The sequence below is a fragment of the Salvelinus namaycush genome, unplaced genomic scaffold, assembly GCF_016432855.1.
Source record: "Salvelinus namaycush isolate Seneca unplaced genomic scaffold, SaNama_1.0 Scaffold33, whole genome shotgun sequence".
NCBI classification, from domain to species: Eukaryota; Metazoa; Chordata; class Actinopteri; order Salmoniformes; family Salmonidae; genus Salvelinus; species Salvelinus namaycush.
In genome coordinates, this window is record NW_024060230.1 from 281,794 (window position 1) to 303,699 (window position 21,906).

Here is a 21,906-nt window from a genome sequence, read left to right on the forward strand (position 1 = left end):
AAACGTACAGTCAATAACACAATAGAAAAATCTATGTACAGTGTCTGCAAATGTAGAAGAGTAGGGAGGTAAGGTAATAAATAGGCCATAGAGGCGAAATAATTACAATTTAGCATTAACACTGGAGTGATAGATGTGCAGATGATAATGTGCAAGTAGAGATACTGAGGTGCAAAAGAGCAAGAGGATAAGTAACAATATGGGGATGAGGAATTTGGTTGTGCTATTTACAGATGGGCTATGTACAGGTACAGTGATCGGTAAGCTGCTCTGACAGCTGATGCTTAAAGTTAGAGAGGGAGATATAAGACTCCAGCTTCAGTGATTTTTGCAATTCGTTCCAGTCATTGGCAGCAGAGAACAGATTTTATCTGCAACTGTTTTGTCGAATTTGCCTATGACCTGTAAAAGTTAAAGGAAGTTTCCCTGGTTGACAGCCATGTCGTTTTCTATGTCTCCTCTCTGTGAAAGTCCCTGGTATGCAGTGTAACACAATGACTCCACAACTGCTCTCATATACTCTCTGTTCTCTCAGACTATTTTCGAATGTCCATCACTTAGAGCACTGCATATTGTTGAGCCAGACTCTTTCTGAATAGTCCACTCATTCCACGCTGTCATTGCATATTTATGCTCCACACTAGCATTGTGTGTCTTGAACGAACTTGTCGCCTTCTTCCAGTTCTGGTAGCCATCGTGGGTAAATGTCACTTTCTCTCCACCATGGTTTCCTGGATGTTGAAAGTGGCGGAATACAAAACAGAAAGCACGGTCATTTGAAATAGAATATTCCAACCATTTGTAATCCTCATATCATCTACGATTCAAGTAGCGATCCTGCTGTCCAACTTTTGTGGCTGGATAACACAGAAGAAGAGGGTGCCTTGGTTCTTCAACAGGTGACTGGCTTAAATCAGGGTGAACCGTGGCTGTGGAGCAGCTAGCAGCGGCTGGAGCTGCCTCACGTCGTGGCTCACAATTTTCTCTCTCCGACTCATCTTTCTTATCTCCCTCTTCTTCTTTGGCCCCCTGGGGACAGGGTCTGGGTCTGGATTTTCATTTTCTACCCGCACTCTTCTCTTGATCAGAAAACGGTCCATCGCAACAGGGCGAGATGGGCGACTAGCTAGCTAGAAGTTAGCTCACATAATTCAGCTTCTTGATATGACACACCTGTCAGGTGGATGGATTTTCTTGGCAAAGGAGAAATGCTTACTAATGCTAACTCGGGGCGGCAGGTAGCCTAGTGGTTTGAGTGTTGGACTAGTAACCGAAAGGTTGCAAGATTGAATCCCCGAGCTGACAAGGTAAAAATGTGTCGTTCTGCCCCTGAACAAGGCAGTTAACCCACTGTTCCTAGGCCGTCATTGAAAATAAGAATTCGTTAACTTAACTGACTTGCCTAGTTAAATAAATAAAAAATAACAGGGATGTCAACAAATTTGTGCACAACATTTGAGAGAAATAAGCTTTTTGTGCTTGTGGAACATTTCTGGGATCTTTTATTTCAGCTCATAAAACATGGGACCAACACTTTACATGTTGCGTTTATATAATTTCCAACTCCAGAAATGAGCCCAATAAGATATTGGTAAAAATTATGTTAAAAGGATTTTAACATATTGGACCATATAACCTGTATAGATGGTCTATTATCAGATGTTAAATGATTTTTAAATATTTTATTTGCTATCTTTCTTACCATTATTTGTGTATTTGCATTTCAATGTGATTTCAACCATCATTTTTTCTGTGGGATTGTCATGTTTATTCAACTTTAGTTTTAGAAGTGGGGGGGGCATCATTTTTTCATTATTATTATTATTAAAGAATTTGTTGGATAACCACTCCAAACAGCCTACCAGACCACTCGGAGGAATCCACATGGTCCTAAAGCACACTGTTGCCACGTTTTGTATCACATTCCAATGATAAAACTGGGGGGGGGGACAAAAATGCAATTTCAGAATGTGGAGGGGACATGTCCCCAGTGAAAGTTGCACACCTGGATAACTGTATCACTGGCTGTCTCATGGAGAGTGTGAGGGTGGGTGTTATGGTCGGGATGGCCTGAACTCAGAGTCTGATTGAATAACAAGGGAAACCACAGTAACTGCAGTAAAACATGGTGGAACAAAGGCAGCTGGCAGTAACTTCACTTACTGCTGTTTCCTTGGTTTTTACTTAGATTTTGTAGTTACAGCAAATTTGAAACTCCATGTTCTCTGAAACAGAAGGTAATAGAACCAGGACACTTTGTCACAAGATATAACAGAAGCTAATAGAACCAGGACACTTTGTCACAAGATATAACAGAAGCTAATAGAACCAGGACACTTTGTCACAAGATATAACAGAAGCTAATAGAACCAGGACACTTTGTCACAAGATATAACAGAAGCTAATAGAACCAGGACACTTTGTCACAAGATATAACAGAAGGTAATTGAACCAGGACACTTTGTCACAAGATATAACAGAAGATAATTGAACCAGGACACTTTGTCACAAGATATAACAGCAGATAATTGAACCAGGACACTTTGTCACAAGATATAACAGAAGGTAATTGAACCAGGACACTTTGTCACAAGATATAACAGCAGATAATTGAACCAGGACACTTTGTCACAAGATATAACAGTTACTACTAAGCCTGATTTCAGTCTGAACTCCTCTTTGACCAAATGTGTAGCAGCAGTTTGCAATTGTATGGCAGAATAGCTGTGCACATAACCCTAATACCTCTTTATGGACTACATTTAAACATTGTCTTCTTATAAGGTGTGAACTGGTATGGTCAGCTTGAATTTTAACAATGCTGGTTATAAATCTTGTTGACATTCATCCAAGGACACCTTGACTTGCATTACACTCACTGCAGAAAAACATTCCTATAAATGACCCCTAAAATACTGATGACCCCTAAAATACTGATACTGCACTCTGCCTTGGTATGACCTTAAACAGCTATATGGGTAATGAAAAAGCTAAGTGCCGTATCTAGAATTCTAAATGTGTTGATCCAACATTTTGTTGTTTTTCTGTTTGATGGAAACAGTTTGAGTTCTAACTACATTCCAACTGTATTTAATGGTGTTATGTAGTTGTGTTTTCATGTTTTGACTGTTGTATTGTAGTAACCCTCAACTGTATTTAATGGTGTTATGTAGTTGTGTTGTCATGTTGTGAATGTTGTATTGTAGTAACCCTCAACTGTATTTAATGGTGTTATGTAGTTGTGTTTTCATGTTTTGACTGTTGTATTGTAGTAACCCTCAACTGTATTTAGTGGTGTTATGTAGTTGTGTTTTCGTGTTTTGACTGTTGTATTGTAGTAACCCTCAAGCTTTTTTTTTGCCATAAGGTTATTTAATCACTGAGAATGTTCATACTTAATAAATATTTGACTTTGTATTACTATCAATGCTGTCATTTTCTTTATGTTAGTTATTATTTCTATATTTTGTTTATCTTTCTTACCATTATCTGGGTATTTACTCTCTCTCTCACACACACACACACTCACTCACTCACTCACTCACTCACTCACTCACTCACTCACTCACTCACTCACTCTATCACACACACTCTACACAAGCATTATGACAGTCTCTTTGGCTAGGGAGACCTGGCCAAGAAGGCAGCAGTAGGAAAAACAGAATAGAAACAGCTCAACAACACGTTATCAAGAGCTGGTCCTGTCTACAGGAAACATTTACACTCCTCCGGGGTAAACCTGTTTCATGGAGTGCAGCAGGTAGCCTACAGCAGGATTTTGATCCAACTAGACAACAAACCTGACCAACTGACCCAATTGATCAGTTCAGTGAGTGCCTAAATTCAACACACTTGGTTTTCCAGGTTGATTAAATCAAAAACATGAATTGTTGTGCTGACCTTATGGGGACATTGAACTGTTTGCACACATCCCGTGTGGGGACGTCTTGACAAACTGGGGACAAAATAATTATCCCAATAAGGCAGACCATGTCAAAACCTAACCCTAACATTTAACCCCTCACTCTAATTCTAACCCTAAACCCCCTAGAAATGACCTTTTCCCTTGTGGGTCAGCAAAATGTCCCCAGTTGGTCCCCACAAGTATAGTTAAACATGCACTCTCTCTCTCTCACACTCGAACACACAAAATCTACACACACATTATTCTTTAGTTGTGCTGTTTGTAAATTGTTGTATTGTAGAGAAAACAAAACATTGACACCTGTATGGGGAAGCAGTGTAGCATAGTGGTTAGAGCGTTGGACTAGTAACTAAAAGGTTGCAAGTTCAAATACCTGAGCTGACAAATCTGTCGTTCTGCCCCTGAGCAAGGCAGTTAACCCACTGTTCCTAGGCCATCATTGAAAATAAGAATTTGTTCTTAACTGACTTGCCTAAAGGTTAAAAAAATATATATCTTATGCAATAATATGCTCAGTCCAAAACTTTCCACAGACAGAAGTGCCTGCCTCAGATAAGATGCTTGCATGTCTACGAACTTTAGGTAGAGGGAACCCTCATCATGTGATGTTTAGTTTTTGCAGAGAAGTCTCCCCTCTTGATCAGCATAGAACGAGGTCCCTAACAAACTCTCTTGAGTCAATCAGAGCTGCTATGTTGCTGCTATTGATTGACAGCACTTAAAGGGGAATGGAAACACTTTAGGAAGTAAATCTAAGTAAAGATATGTATTCAGTCCCCTAATACTAAACATGTGCATTTAACATAAAAAAACATCTCTATGTTTATTATTTATACCGCCGACCAGGTTTATTTGAACTATGGTCACTCCGTTTTAAATTGCTATAGTAACGACTGACGCCAGTGCGTCACGGGCAGGAATCAGAAAATTGTCTGTGGTATTGAGATTTCGTGCGGAGAGTGAATCGAAGAGAGTGAGTTTAAGTGCAGACAACGAAGATGGCAACAACAAGTAGTAATTCAAACATGAACTGTATAGCGGCAGGCTGTATGAATTTGGCTCCAAAAAAAACCCTCGGTAAACTACCATCGGCTGGCTGCCCAAGGACCTACAACTTTTGTAGAAGTGGCTCCATGTCTTGAAGAGGAAGGACGTGTCAGCCCGAGCTAGCAGGATCTGCAGACAGCATTTCACGAACTTCTCGATGAAGGGCACTTTCGATGCGGTAACCGGGAGTTTCCGAATGGAAAGGAGTCATAGGCCTACGTTGAAGCCCTCTGCTTGCGCCTCCATTTGACATTAAGAGTGTTATGGTGTAGGGGTCACCGACCGACCATCGTCAACATCGCTGACTTTGGAGAGTCAAGCAAAAGCGACTGAACAAAGGAGGCGACGCGAGTCAATGCAATGAAGCCTGAAGTAACGTTAACCGTTCATGACTGTTGTTGACTAGGCTAACGTTAGCCACTGGACAACTTTGTTGCAACTCTAGTCGAAGGTAACTAGCTAATTGTGTCGGAAGTGTTTTGTGTAACACCCCCCAGCAAATAAAGTTAGCAAGCAACTCAAGTGCAACTAAAATTGCAACACAATTTATCCGTGTACCCGTTATTAGGAAACATTAGTTACTGTAGCTAGCTTCCACCTCAGATACTCAACTACTGTAATACATTTTGTTGACAGATTTGTTTTTGTAATGTTTTGTTAGCTCCACCTCGTTTAGCTAGACTGAAGTTGACATAGCTAATGTTTGTTGAAAAATAAATGTGTGTGTGTTTTTGTTAACAAATCATACAGCGGGTCGCTTGTTAACGCCAACTGATATATTATGGTTCAGCTGTCTTAACTAAACGTTTGTTTTCAGAATGACATCTTCATCCCTGAACATGTTTTCATCATGGAGGAGACAGAGGAGGTAGATGTAAATTTATGTTATTTCTAAGGCTATTGTTTATTTCAAGTATATGCAGTGATTCTTGAATATAACTATAGCCTAATAGATGCCTTAATTGTTATCTACCAACAGGAAAGAATGGTTAGTACAGCATGCCAAACAGGAAAGAATGGTTAGTACAGCATGCCAAACAGGAAAGAATGGTTAGTACAGCATGCCAAACAGGAAAGAATGGTTAGTACAGCATGCCAAACAGGAAAGAACAGTTAGTACAGCATGCCAAACAGGAAAGAACAGTTAGTACAGCATGCCAAACAGGAAAGAACAGTTAGTACAGCATGCCAAACAGGAAAGAATGGTTAGTACAGCATGCCAAACAGGAAAGAATGGTTAGTACAGCATGCCAAACAGGAAAGAACAGTTAGTACAGCATGCCAAACAGGAAAGAACAGTTAGTACAGCATGCCAAACAGGAAAGAACAGTTAGTACAGCATGCCAAACAGGAAAGAACAGTTAGTACAGCATGCCAAACAGGAAAGAACAGTTAGTACAGCATGCCAAACAGGAAAGAACAGTTAGTACAGCATGCCAAACAGGAAAGAATGGTTAGTACAGCATGCCAAACTGACCCCTGTGTGCCAGAGTGTTCCTGTGCTGCAGTGGAGAAGAGGTCCACTGGGACCAGCACTAAAGAACTCGGGGCCCAGCTAGATTGCGCTCACAACCATCAGTAGACAACCGAGTCCTGCCCCTATACGCCACAGATGGAGCTGACGGAGAGTGAGATCAGTGAAGACCAGAACTCGCTGTATGAACCTGAGAGCTCAGAATCAGAGCCAAGATATACTATGGATCACTTTGGGGGAGCGGGCTGGTGTTCTGAAAATGGAGATAAATGAAATGAAAATGCAAATAATGATGTATCTCTTCTGTAGTTTGTCAAATGCAGTGAACCTGCTGAGAGATGGACGGGATGAGAGGCCAGAACATCAATCTCATCTTCATGGAGGACATTGATGCCAGATGCAGTGAACCTGCTGAGAGATGGAGGAGGGGATGAGAGGCCAGAACATCAATCTCATCTTCATGGAGGACATTGATGCCAGATGCAGTGAACCTGCTGATAGATGAAGGAGGGGATGAGAGGCCAGAACATCAATCTCATCTTCATGGAGGACATTGATGCCAGATGCAGCCACCCGTGCAAGTAATTCACCTTTTTTATTCAAGATCTCATTGGCTTTAACATTTGAATAGCAGTTTTCACCAAAAATAGTTTTGAGCATTAACATTTTGTCCATAACTGTTTAGAGAAACCTTCCTGAATTGAAGCATGGGACCAAATGTGTTGTGCCAGTTTTCCATGCTGATGGACATGACCTGCCATGTCAGGTACTTGAACATGATCCTTCATATTGTCAGTGTTCTGGATTTTAAATGAGTGTTTTTCAATTATTAGTAGTGTAAATTCTGCATTTCTTCAGTTTTATCTGTGAGCAAGAATAAATAAACAAAAATTCAAACATGATTAAAGGAGCCAAAGGCATCTTGATTACATAGCTCACACAGAGGAAAGGTTATGATTTTTATTAAATAATGTTTTCTAGGTGGAAGGTGAACCCTGTGTATGAGATTAAAATGTATCAGCTGGTGATTAGGATTGTTAGATGAACTCACTATGTTCCTGATGAACTCAACTGGTGAGTCTCTTTAGCAGCTAGTTCCATGGACACTGATTTCAATGTCCTTCACCAAGGTCAGATTACTGTCAGTCAACAGTCTCTTGTGTAGCTTCACTCCGTAGCCCACATAGTATTCTGTCTCTAATGATGTCGTTTTGAACAGCATTCAACTCAGTGTTCTGATAGTTTCTTTAATGCAGCAGCAAACATTGTCACTGATTCTCCCTCTTCCTGATCTCTCCTGTGGAACCTGAACCTTTCAGCATTAACTAGTGGTTCTGGTGAAAAATGTCCTTTAAATATCTCCACAATATCCCCATACGTCTTATTACCTGTTCTGTCTGACTGTAGCAGGCTGCCTAGTAAATTACATGTCACAAAAAATGGAGGCACAATGTTATCCTCATCAATGTCCTTTGCAAGAACCAAATATTCAAACCGTTCTGTATATGAGCTCCACTGCTCAATACTTTAATCAAACTGTCCAATGGTCCCAAACAATTCCAATAATGTTCTTCCCTTTTTAATCACGTTGTTTTCCCACTCCGACGTCCGTCTCGAGTCCTTTTCTGCCGTCCATGACGATGTTAACTCTCTTTCTTAGGTAGCTCGACTATGCACTTGCCTCTGCTAGCAATACACTGTGCTAACATTAGCCTAGACTGTACCACAGAAAATAACAGTTTAAACAGTTGAAAAAACAACTTCTTCCAGACAGAATAGTTCCTGTAGATTCAGACTCGTCACCAATCTTTTGTTATGTCTCGTGGGTTTCATAACCACATCTGTATAACAATTCAATAATGATGAGACGGGAGACAGGAATCAGTTCAACCATTTATCTGGAACGGGATCAACTCTACACATACAAACCCCCATGATGCTCTGCAGCACAACCCCAATATACAACAAATACATAAATAAGTAAATAGACACAGAAAAGAAACTCAGAGGAATTTAAATGTTCAGTTCTAGAAAGTAGGGCCATGGGATAGGGTCAGAAAGGTCAGTATGTCTGATAGCTGGTTACAGAGGTGACATAACAAGCATAAGGTCCATTATAACACAGTGCAGTAGAGGTGGGAGCTGAAAGCAGACATGGACAGTGAGACGTGTGAGGAGATCAGGGGTGAAACACTAGATCAGGACAGGTAGAAATGTCAGGGCTGGGAATAGACAGAGACACATTCTGATCATGGCTCAGACCTGAGACACCCAAACAGAAGATGCCATAGCAAAGTCCTGGCCAGTAGGCTGTATGGGATTTCCTTTCATCAAAATCCAGAACATGGACATGAGGCATCGGTCAATAAAAAGTGACTTAGAGCTTTAGTGAAAGTATGTAATTACTTAGTGTTACTAACATCATAAACATAAAACATTTAAAACTGCTCATTTTTATTATACTGATCTAAAATCTAAACGCAACAGGCAACAATGTCAAAGATTTTACTGAGTTACAGTCAATTGAAAATAAATAAATTAGGCCCTAATCTACAGATTTCACATGACTGGGAACACAGACATGCATCTGTTGGTCACAGGACACCTTAGTAAAAAAGTACGATTGTGGATCAGAAAATCAGTCAGTATCTGGTGTGACCACCATTTGCCTCATGCAGCGCGACACATCTCCTTCACATAGAGTTGATCAGGCTGTTGATTGTGGCCTGTGGAAGGCTGTCCCACTCCTCTTCAATGGCTGTGCAAAAATGCTGGATATTGTCGGGACCTGGAACACTCTGTCGTACATGTCGATCCAGAGCATCCCAAACATGCTCAACGGCTGACATATCTGGTGAGTTCTCAGGCCATGGAAAATCTTATATATTTTTTCAGCTTCCAGGAATTGTGTATAGATCCTTGCGACATCGATCGGGCCGTGCATTATCATGCTGAAACATGAGGTGATGGAGGCGGAGGAATGATACGATAATGGGTTCTCATCCTGGTATCTCTGTGCATATAATTGCCATTGATAAAAAATGCACTTGTGTTCATTGTCCGTAGCTTATGATTACCCATATCATAACCTCACTGCCACCATGGGGCACTCTGTTCACAACGTTGACATCAGCAAACTGCTCGCCCACATGACACCAGCTTCTTGATATGCCACACCTGTCAGGTGGATGGATTATCTTGGCAAATGAGAAATGCTCACTAACAGGGATGTAAAACTTATAAGCTGTTTGTGCGTATGGAACATTTCTGGGATCTTTTATTTCAGCTCATGAAACATGGGACCAACACTTTACATGTTGCCTTTATATCTTTGTTCAGTGTATTTACAGGAATAAACTGGCCCAAACTGGTGTGTGTGTGTCCGTCCAGTGTGTCCGTCCGGTGTGTGTCCAGTGTGTGTGTGTCCTAATGTGTGTGTGTGTGTGTGTGTGTCCAGTGTGTGTGTGTCCAGTGTGTGTGTCCAGTATGTGTGTGTAAAGTGTGTGTGTGACCAGTGTGTGTGTCTGTCCGTGTGTGTGCCCAGTATGTGTGTGTATCCAGTTTGTGTGTGTATCCAGTGTATGTGTCTAGTGTGTGTGTGTCCTGTGTGTCCTGTGTGTGTGTGAATGTGTCCAGAGTCTGTCCGTGTGTGTGTCAATGTGTGTGTGTGTAAAGTGTGTGTGTGTCCAGTGTGTGTGTGTCCGTCCAGTGTGTGTCCAGTGTGTGTGTGTGTCCTAATGTATGTGTGTGTGTGTGTGTGTCCAGTATATGTGTGTCCTAATGTGTGTGTGTGTGTGTCAGTGTCCAATGTGTGTGTGTGTGTGTGTGTTTGTGTCAGTGTCCAGTGTGTGTCAGTGTCCAATGTGTGTGTGTGTGTGTGTGTGTGTGTGTCCAGTATATGTGTGTCCAGTATGTGTGTGTGTGTGTGTCAGTGTCCAATGTGTGTGTGTGTGTGTGTGTCCAGTGTGTGTGTGTGTGTGTCAGTGTCCAGTGAGTGTGTCCAGTGTGTGTGTGTGTCCAGTGTGTGTGTGTCCAGTATGTGTGTGTGTGTGTCCAGTGTGTGTGACACAGAGTTATTTATATTCTTATTTTATATTTTATTAAAATATTGTGTTGTGTTTGATTAGGGACACTGAAGAGTCATCATAAACCCAAAACCCTGGATAGAGGGCCTCAGTGAATGTGGTGTAGAATGTGTTCAGGTGGGTCAGTGTGTCAGAGGAGACTCTGTAGAAGGACAGGGTGCCGGCTGGCCAGTCCAGATACACTCCTACTCTGTGGGAGCTGGAGGAGAGGACGTCTATCAGAGTGGGAATAGTATTGTGCCTGGCAGTATAACTGTTGTCAGAGCAGAACAGACTCCAGGATTTGTCATTCCATCCAAGTCCACAGTCATTACCCTCCCCACTCCTGCTGATTCCTTTATATGTTACTCCTATAACAGGCCATCCCCCACTCCACTCTACCTCCCAGTAACAGCGCCCAGTCAGGCCCTCTCTACACAGCACCTGTCTACAGATCTCAAATCTCTCTGGGTGATCGAGATACGGCTGCTTCTTTGTCCTACATGTCACCTTTCTGTTCTCCTCAGACAGAGAGAGGTGTCTGTTTACTGTGTTTGGGTCCAGTGTGAGATCACAGGCATCTGATGGATGAAACCAGACACAATATTAGAAATCATCATAATTCATTCACATTAGAATGTTAACTCACCTTTCACTAATTCATTTAATGTAGATGTTTCTAGGTATCAAAAGGAGAATTTAAGGTAACTTCAGGCTTTTGATTGATCATATGTTATACTGTATGGTAATATAAAACACACTCATTCCCATTAATTACACACACACACACACACACACACACACACACACACACACACAATGACACCAGGATGCATGCATGAACACACACACATTTCTAATGTACAAGTAAACACACACACACACATACACATACACAGACACATGGTCATACCAACTCTTTCTAAATGTTGGTGTCTCTGATTTCTGATTCTGTAGAACTACAGCTGATATTTAATATGACCAAGTAAGTAATGATGGTGGCCTTTGACTTAACTTGAATTAAGACTTATTCTTAGTCATATTCTTCACAGCAGTCAACACTCACATTTTCTAAGCCCAGGTTTCATTGTGTACTCTCCACCATGTTCCACACTAGCGGTAAGCAGAAGAACAGACAGTCATTGAGTGATACACGTGAACTCTCTCTCACACACACACACACACACACACACACACACACACACACACACACACACACACACACACACACACACACACAACTTTGTCCAAGTGGTGATAAGAATATTTGTCTTAACTAGCCTGATAAATCAAACACGTCTGATATGAACATTGACATAAATCCTCTACATACTTGAGTTTCTCCAGTCTGCAGTGTGGATCCTCCAGTCCAGCAGAGAGCAGTCTGACTCCTGAGTCTCCTGGGTGATTGTAGCTCAGGTCCAGTTCTCTCAGGTGTGAGGGGTTTGACTTCAGAGCTGAGACCAGAGAAGCACAGCCTTCCTCTGTGACTAGACAGCCTGACAGTCTGCAAAGAGTCAAATCATATTAAAATCACACTGATATTCTTTGGTGGTGAAAATAGTGGCAGTATATTTTTTCAACATATTCAGATACATCAGAGTCCAGCAACCTTTCATATCTATCATTATTAGAAATGACAAATTATCAAAGTATTGCTTGTAGAGAGAAAAATATAAAGTACAAATATTTGAGTAAACTGACCAGTTTAAAAAGCAGTATCAGTTAAAAGACAGACAGCGAGGTATCAGATTTAGATTGTATTGAGTATACAGTATTGTATTGAGTATTTTGACAGTGAAGCTAAAAAATGTAATGTGGCTCTATACTCCAGCATTTTGAAATTGAGATCAAATGTTTCATATGATGTGACAGTATATAATTTCACCTTTAATTTGAGGGTATTTTCATACATATCGGTTTCACCGTTTAGAAATAAAAGCACTTTATGTATCTAGTCCCCCCAGTTGAAGAAGTCATAAGTATTCTGACCAATTCACTTAAAGTGTATTAAAGTTGTAAAACGTTTAGTATTTAAACTCGTTGGTTGCATTTGCAGTTTGTTTTGGTTGTGTTTGGGGTTATGTTTTGACCAATAGTAACTGAATGGTGGATGATGACTGGATTAATCTTCTGTCTAAGTGAGTAGATAACATGTTTCTAAACACTACTAAATTAATCCTGATGATGCCATGATTAAGAAAAATCATGAATCAGTCATGAGCAATTATGAATAAGAAAGTTACAGAGGCTATAACAAAGCATGCTGACCTCTCACCATGACCAATAACAGAGGCTCCAACAAAACATGCCAACCTCTCACCATTACCAATAACAGAGGCTCCAACAAAACATGCTAACCTCTCACCATTACCAATAACAGAGACTACAACAAAACATGCTAACCTCTCACCATTACCAATAACAGAGGCTACAACAAAACATGCTAACCTCTCAGCATTACCAATAACAGAGACTACAACAAAACATGCTAACCTCTCACCATTACCAATAACAGAGGCTACAACAAAACATGCTAACCTCTCACCATTACCAATAACAGAGGCTACAACAAAACATGCCAACCTCTCACCATTACCAATAACAGAGACTACAACAAAACATGCTAACCTCTCACCATTACCAATAACAGAGGCTACAACAAAACATGCTAACCTCTCACCATTACCAATAACAGAGGCTACAACAAAACATGCTAACCTCTCACCATTACCAATAACAGAGGGGGTATGATCCTTGTGCCTCTGTAACTTTCTCATTCATCATCATTCACGATTCATTCATGATTATTCATAATTAAGGTAGCATCCACATGAATGTAGAAGTGTTCAGAAACATCTTCTATTCTTACTGACAATACAAGTGAAGTGACTCCAAAACGACAGGACATTATTCACCATTCAGTTTCTATTGGGAAAAACATCATCCAAAACACAACCAAAACAAACTGCAAATGAATTCAACAAGTTTTAGAATCACAGGCTTGGTGTAATCACTGCGGGTAAGGAACATGGGACCAAATACTAAACTTATGTCGACTATATTACAATATAAGTGAATATTTCCAAATTATTACACATTTTTCAAATGGGAGAACTAGATACATAAAAGTGCTTTAATTTCTAAACAGTAACACAAATAAAAGTTGACATTATATACTGTCGCCTAATTTGAAACATTTGATCTCAAATCCAAAATGCTGGAGCATTTTGCAAACATATATGCTGTGGACTATGTGTGCCTGGTGAACACATCTGGATCTGGTGAACAGTTATCACTTTTATTTAACTCGGCAAGTCAGTTAAGAACCAACTGTTATTTACAATGGCGGCCTACCAAAAGGCAAAAGGCCTCCTGCGGGGGCGAGGGCTGGGATTTAAAAAAAAAAGATTAAAAAAAAAAAAAAAGATATACAGTAGGGCAAAAACGTATTTAGTCAGCCACCAATTGTGCAAGTTCTCCCACTTAAAAAGATGAGAGAGGCCTGTAATTTTCATCATAGGTACACTTCAACTATGACAGACAAAATGAGAAGAAAATAAATCCAGAAAATCACATTGTAGGATTTTTAATGAGTTTATTTGCAAATTATGGTGGAAAATAAGTATTTGGTCAATAACAAAAGTTTATCTCAATACTTTGTTATATACCCTTTGTTGGCAATGACAGAGGTCAAATGTTTTCTGTAAGTCTTCACAAGGTTTTCACACACTGTTGCTGGTATTTTGGCCCATTCCTCCATGCAGATCTCCTCTAGAGCAGTGATGTTTTGGGGCTGTTGCTGGGCAACACGGACTTTCAACTCCCTCCAAAGATTTTCTATGGGGTTGAGATCTGGAGACTGGCTAGGCCACTCCAGGACCTTGAAATGCTTCTTACGAAGCCACTCCTTCGTTGCCCGGGTGGTGTGTTTGGGATCATTGTCATGCTGAAAGACCCAGCCACGTTTCATCTTCAATGCCCTTGCTGATGGAAGGAGGTTTTCACTCAAAATCTCACGATACATGGCCCCATTCATTCTTTCCTTTACACGGATCAGTCGTCCTGGTCCCTTTGCAGAAAAACAGCCCCAAAGCATGATGTTTCCACCCCCATGCTTCACAGTAGGTATGGTGTTCTAAGGATGCAACTCAGCATTCTTTGTCCTCCAAACACGACGAGTTGAGTTTATACCAAAAAGTTATATTTTGGTTTCATCTGACCATATGACATTCTCCCAATCTTCTTCTGGATCATCCAAATGCTCTCTAGCAAACTTCAGACGGGCCTGGACATGTACTGGCTTAAGCAGGGGGACACGTCTGGCACTGCAGGATTTGAGTCCCTGGCGGCGTAGTGTGTTACTGATGGTAGGCTTTGTTACTTTGGTCCCAGCTCTCTGCAGGTCATTCACTAGGTCCCCCCGTGTGGTTCTGGGATTTTTGCTCACCGTTCTTGTGATCATTTTGACCCCACGGGGTGAGATCTTGCGTGGAGCCCCAGATCGAGAGAGATTATCAGTGGTCTTGTATGTCTTCCATTTCCTAATAATTGCTCCCACAGTTGATTTCTTCAAACCAAGCTGCTTACCTATTGCAGATTCAGTCTTCCCAGCCTGGTGCAGGTCTACAATTTTGTTTCTGGTGTCCTTTGACAGCTCTTTGGTCTTGGCCATAGTGGAGTTTGGAGTGTGACTGTTTGAGGTTGTGGACAGGTGTCTTTTATACTGATAACAAGTTCAAACAGGTGCCATTAATACAGGTAACGAGTGGAGGACAGAGGAGCCTCTTAAAGAAGAAGTTACAGGTCTGTGAGAGCCAGAAATCTTGCTTGTTTGTAGGTGACCAAATACTTATTTTCCACCATAATTTGCAAATAAATTCATTAAAAATCCTACAATATAATTTTCTGGATTTTTGCACAATTGGTGGCTGACTAAATACTTTTTTGCCCCACTGTAAATATAGGACAAACACACATCAGGAAAAGAGAGATACCGCAACACTACATAAAGAGAGACCTAAGACAACAATATAGCAAGGCAGCAACACAACATGACAAACACATAGTAGCAACACACCATGGCAGCAGCACAACATGGTCGCATCACAAAACATGGTAAAAACATTATTGGTCTAGATTTAACTTTAGCCTGCAGCTTTGATATGTGCTGAGAGGACAGTTTACTGTCTAGCCATACCCCAAAGTACTTGTATGAGGTGACTACCTCAAGCTCTAAATCCTCAAAGATAGTAATCACACCTGTGGGGAGAGGTGCATTCTTCTTACCAAACCACATGACCTTTGTTTTGGAGGTGTTCAGAACAACGTTATGGACAGAGAAAGCTTGTTGGACACTAAGAAAGCTTTGTTGTAGAGCGTTTAACACAACATCCGGTGAGGGGCCAGCTGAGTATGACTGTATCATCTGCATATAAATGGATGAGAGAGCTTCCTACTGCCTGAGCTATGTTGTTGATGTAAATTGAGAAGAGCGTGGGGTCTAGGATCAAGCCTTGGGGTACTCCCTTGGTGACACACAGTGGCTGAGACAGCAATTTTTCTGACTTTATACACTGCACTCTTTGAGAGATGTATTTAGCAAACCAGGTCAAAGACCCCTCAGAGACACCAATACTCCTTAGCCTGCCCACAAGAATGGAATGGTACCGTATTAAAAGCTTTGGCCAAGTCAATAAAAATAGCATCACAACATTGCTATTAATCAAGGGCAGTGGTGACATCATTTAGAACCTTTAAGGTTGTAGTGACAAATCCATAACCTGAGCAGAAACTAGATTGCATTTCAGAGAGAATACTATAGACATCAAGAAAGCCAGTCAGTTGATTATTGACAAGTTTTTCCAACAGTTTTGATAAACAGGGCAAAATAGAAATAGGCCTATAACAGTTAGGTTCAGCTTGATCTCGCCCTCTTGTTGACCAAATACAGGAATACGAACCTCAGAGTCTCCAGTTGACAGTGGGGATTCCCCAGTCCATCAGAGAGCAGCTTCACTCCTGAATCCTTCAGGTCATTGTTACTCAGATCCAGCTCTCTCAGATGTGAGGGGTTTGACCTCAGAGCTGAGACCAGAGAAACACAGCCTTTCTCTGTGACTAGACAGCCTGACAGCCTGCAACGAGTAAAATCATATTAAAACCACACTGCTATTCTTTGGTGGTGAAAATAGTGGCAGTATATTTTTTCAACACATTCAGATATATCAGTGTCCTGAAACCTGCCATATCTATTAATAAATGAATGTATCATTATTAGAAATTATCATAATATTGCTTGAAGAGAGAGAAATGTATTGTACCAATATTTGACAAGACTGACCAGACCAGTTTAAAAGCAGTATCAGTTAAAAGACAGACAGTAAGATATCAGATTTAAATTGTATTGAGTATACAGTCCACACCATATCTATTTTGACAGTGAAGCTAAAAATGTAAATGTGTCTCTATACTCCAGTATTTTGGAATTGAGGTCAAATGTTTCATATGAGGTGACAGTATATAATGTCACCTTTTATTTGAGGGTATTTTCATACATATCGGTTTCACCGTTTAGAAATAAAAGCAGTTTATATATCTAGTCACCCTATTTGAAGAAGTCATGTTTTCTGACCAATTCACTTATAGTCTATTAAAGTAGTCAAAATAATTGTATTTGGTCCCATATTCTTTGAAAGCAATGACTACATCAAGCCTGTGACTGCCATGATTGAGAAAGATCATGAATTAATCATTAATAATAATGAGTGAGAGAGTTAGAGACTACAACAAAACATACTAACCTCTCACCATTAACCTCAAATTAAAGGTGACATTCTGTACTGTCGCCTAATATGAAACATTCTATTTCAAATCCAAAATGCTGGAGCATAGCACCAACTTCAAAACTTCCCTGTCCAAACACATATGGTGTGGACTATGTGTGCATGGTGAACACATGTGGATCTGGTGAACAGTTCTCACTTGTTGACCAACTACAGGAATACTGACCTCAGAGTCTCCAGTTGACAGTGGGGATTCCCCAGTCCATCAGAAAGCAGCTTCACTCCTGAATCCTTCAGGTCATTGTTACTCAGATCCAGCTCTCTCAGGTGTGAGGAGTTTGAACTGAGAGCTGAGACCAGAGAAGCACAGCCTTCCTCTGTGACTTGACAGCCTGACAGCCTGCAAATAGTAAAATCATATTTAAACCACACTGCTATTTATTTGGTAGTAAAAATAGTGGCAGTATATTTTTTCAACATATTCAGATATATCAGTGTCCTGAAACCTGCCATATCTATTAATAAATTAATGAATGTATCAGAAATTAGAAATTATCATAATATTGCTTGAAGAGAGAAACATTTATTGTACACATATCTGAGTAGACTGAGCAGACCTTTACCTCTGATGTTAGCTTAAAAAATATATACTTTTAGTACTTCTTCAAATGGTAGAACTAGGTCCATGAAGTGCTTTCATTTCTAAAAGCTAAAACAGATTTTTATGAGTACCTTAAAAATAAAGGTGACATTCTGTACTGCCGCCTAATATGAAACATTATATCTCAAATCCAAAATGCTGGAGCATAGCACCACATTTAAAACTGTAAGCTTCACTGTCCAAACACATATGGTGTGGACTATGTGTGCCTGGTAAACACATGTGGATCTGGTGAACAGTTCTCACTTGTTGACCAACTACAGGAATACTGACCTCAGAGTCTCCAGTTGACAGTGGGGATTCCCCAGTCCAGCAGAGAGCAGCTTCACTCCTGAATCCTTCAGGTCATTGTTACTCAGATCCAGCTCTCTCAGGTGTGAGGGGTTTGACTCCAGAGCTGAGACCAGAGAAGCACAGCCTTCCTCTGTGACTCCACAGCCTGACAGCCTGAGAGAGAGATCAGGATTTCACAAACACACTGTTAATTTAAAATCAGTAGTGTAGAAGGACGATGGCAGATGCATTTGGTTTATTCTCCAAAAACAACATATAGATTTACCTTCCGTCTCCTAGAATTGTATTGTTGTATTGTTATACAATGTGAACACCAATGCATTGAATCAATATATTTTTCAATAATACATATTTTTCTCTAAACTGAATATTTCTTCAGGATGATTAGTACTTAAATGTCATTTTATGTACTCACATAGCAGCTCTGGAGGCTTTGACCACTGGCAGCAGCCTCAGAAGACCTTCCTCTGATCTGGAGTATTTCTTCAGGTCAAACACTTCCAGCTCCTTTTCTGATGTCAGCAACACAAAGACCAGAGCTGACCACTGTGCAGGTGAGAGTTCTTCACTGGAGACACTTCCTGATCTCAGGTAGCTTTGGATCTCCTCCACTAGAGAATGGTCATTCAGTTCATTCAGACAGTGGAACAGATTGATGCTCCTCTCTGGAGAGGGATTCTCCCTGATCTTCTCCTTGATGTACTTGACTGTTTCTTCATGACTCTGTGAGCTGCTTCTTGTCTTTGTCAGAAGACCTCGTAAGTGCTTCTGATTGGACTCCAGTGAGAGGCCCAGAAGGAAGCGGAGGAAAAGGTCCAGGTTTCCCGTCTCACTTTGTAAGGCTTTATCCACAGCACTCTTGTAGACATTAACTTCAGTAACTTGCGGTTTGGCCATTAGATTCTCATTTTTGTTGATGAATGAGAGGAACACATATACAGCAGCCAGAAACTCCTGAATGCTCAGATGCACGAAGCAGTACACCTTGTCCTGGGACAGCACACATTCCTCTTTAAAGAGCTGTGTGCACAATCCTGAGTACACTGAGGCTTCATTGACATCAATGCCAGCCTCTTTCAGGTCTTCTTCATAGAAAATCAGATTGCCCTTCACAAGCTGTTGAAAAGCCAGTTTTCCCAGTGACATAATGCTCTCTTTATTACAGTTTGGAGCTGTCTCTTCATTCCCAAGATACTTTTCATTCTTCTGTTTGGTATGAAACACCACAAGGTGTATGTACATCTCAGTCAGAGTCTTGGGCATCTCTTCTCTCTTATGATTCAGCATGGGTTCAAGGACTATTGCAGAAATCCAACAGAAGACTGGAATGTGGCACATGATGTGGAGGCTCCTTGATGTCTTTATGTGTGAGATGATTCTGCTGGCCAGGTCCTCATCACTGAATCTCTTCCTGAAATACTCCTCCTTCTGTGGGTCATTGAACCCTCGTACCTCTGTCACCTGGTCAACACACCCTGAAGGGATCTTATTGGCTGCTGCAGGTCGGGTAGTTATCCAGAGGAGAGCAGAGGGAAGCAGATTTCCCTTGATGAGATTAGTCAGCAGAACATCCACTGAGGTTGACTTGGTGACGTCACAACAGATGTCGTTCTTCTGGAAGTCTAGGGGCAATCGGCACTCATCCAGACCATCAAAGATGAACAGAACTTTGTACTTGTCATAGTTGGAGATTGTTGATTCTTTGGTTTCCATTGAGAAGTGATTGAGAAGTTCAATCAAAGTGTGTTTTTCCCCTTTCATCAAATTCAGCTCCCGAAAAGGGAATGAAAATACAAATTGGACATCCTGATTTGCTTTTCCTTCAGCCCAGTCCAGAATGAACTTCTGCACAGAGACTGTTTTTCCAATGCCAGCGACTCCCTTTGTCAGCACAGTTCTGATAAGTTTGTCTTGTCCAGTTAAGGGTTTGAAGATGTCGTTACATTTGATTGCAGTCTCTGGTCTTGCTTGTTTCCTGGTTGTTGTCTCAATCTGTCTCAGCTCATGTTCATTATTGACCTCTCCTGTTCCACCCTCTGTGATGTAGAGCTCTGTGTAGATCTTATTGAGAAGTATTGGGTTTCCTTGTTTAGCGATCCCCTCAAATACACATTGAAACTTCTTCTTTAGATTAGATTTGAGTTCACGTTGGTAAATCACAGCAAGCTCATCTGAATGAAGAAATAACACAGAGGATATTAATATTACGTCTGTTATAATGCCTACGGTATTGTAGTTCTTTATTATAACTTTTTACATTATAATAATGTATTATATTAACTGTCCGTAAAAATGTGTAAATGTTTTCATAGTGCATTACACACTGGTGTGAAAGATTTATATCATTACTGGTATTATTGATGGTATTATTAATGTTGTCTCGTTCCTCTCTCTCTGTCTGTCTATCCTCTATCTTTCTTTCTTCTCTTCTCTGTGTCTAAATTAATCACCACAACACATCCCTGCTGCTACTTGATGAGGTCACTAAGTGTTGTGTTAAGGCTGCTACAATATCATTGAGTTACACAGCTACTTTAGCTCTACTTGAGCTACAGCTTTTAAATGTTTGTTATAAAACAGCATTCAACATGAGGTAGACAGCTCTTACTTTTCTCCAGTGTGTCAGCAAGCTCCTTCTGATTCATTTTCCTCACCGACTCTGATCTCCTCTGTTCGTTTCTGTGGACAAAACATTTAGGGATGGTACACACACACAGGGAGGGAATGTTGTGTTTGTTTAATATCGTTTTTAGGACTATGAAAATTGAAAAAAGTATTAGCCTACAGATTATGAAAACAACCTAAATAAATTACTAAATGGGAGAGGAGAAATTACTAGAGACAGTGTTGTTTAACTCCTGACCATGAAAGATATTGGTGTGTTTTCTCACTGTCTATCACTTCATGGTTTCATTTCAGAGAGTATTCGGAAAGTATTCAGACCCCTTGACTTTTTCCACATTCTGTTACATTACAGACATATTCTAAAATGATTAAATTGCTTTTGTCACGACTTCGGCCGAAGTCGGCTCCTCTCCTTGTTCGGGCGGCGTTCGGTGGTCAACGTCACAGGCTTTCTAGCCATCGCCGCTCCATTTTTCATGTATCCATTTGTTTTGTCTTGTTCCCTGCACACCTGGTTTTCATTCCCCAATCAATCCATATGTATTTATTCCTCTGTTCCCCATCATGTCTTTGTGTGAGATTGTTTGTGTTACGTGTGTATTGTTGACGCGCCAGACTGGCTTGTTTTTCCCGTGTTATTTTTCACGAAGATGTTTATTGTTAAACATAATTCTTGTGACTGTTTTGCGCGTTTGGCACTTTTGCCTAAATAAAGTGTGCGCTTGTTCACAAATCTCTGCTCCTTTGAACCTGACTTCGCTACCAGTACGCACACATCTGACATATTTTTTTCTCATCAATCTACAAACAATACCCCATGAAGACAAATCAAAAAGAGGTGTTTTGAAATGTTTGCAAATGTATTAAGTATTCAGACCCTTTGTTATGAGACTAGAAATTGAGCTCAGGTGCATCCTGTTTCCATTGATCATCCTTGAGATGTTTCTACAACTTGATTGGAGTCCACCTGTGGTAAACTAAATTGATTGGACATGATTTGGAAAGACAGGCCTGTCTATATAATGTCCCAC

The 21,906-nt window shown here is 40.6% G+C and overlaps 2 protein-coding genes across 2 annotated transcripts in view; one reads left to right on the forward strand and one right to left on the reverse strand.

Annotated features, from left to right (window-relative positions):
- Positions 1-21,906, reverse strand: part of LOC120040153 (ATP synthase subunit d, mitochondrial-like) — a 272,738-nt gene that overhangs the window by 134,012 nt on the left and 116,820 nt on the right. The gene's annotated exons all lie outside the window — the stretch shown is intronic.
- LOC120040150 overlaps positions 1-21,906 on the forward strand; it is a 284,372-nt gene that overhangs the window by 109,715 nt on the left and 152,751 nt on the right. The gene's annotated exons all lie outside the window — the stretch shown is intronic.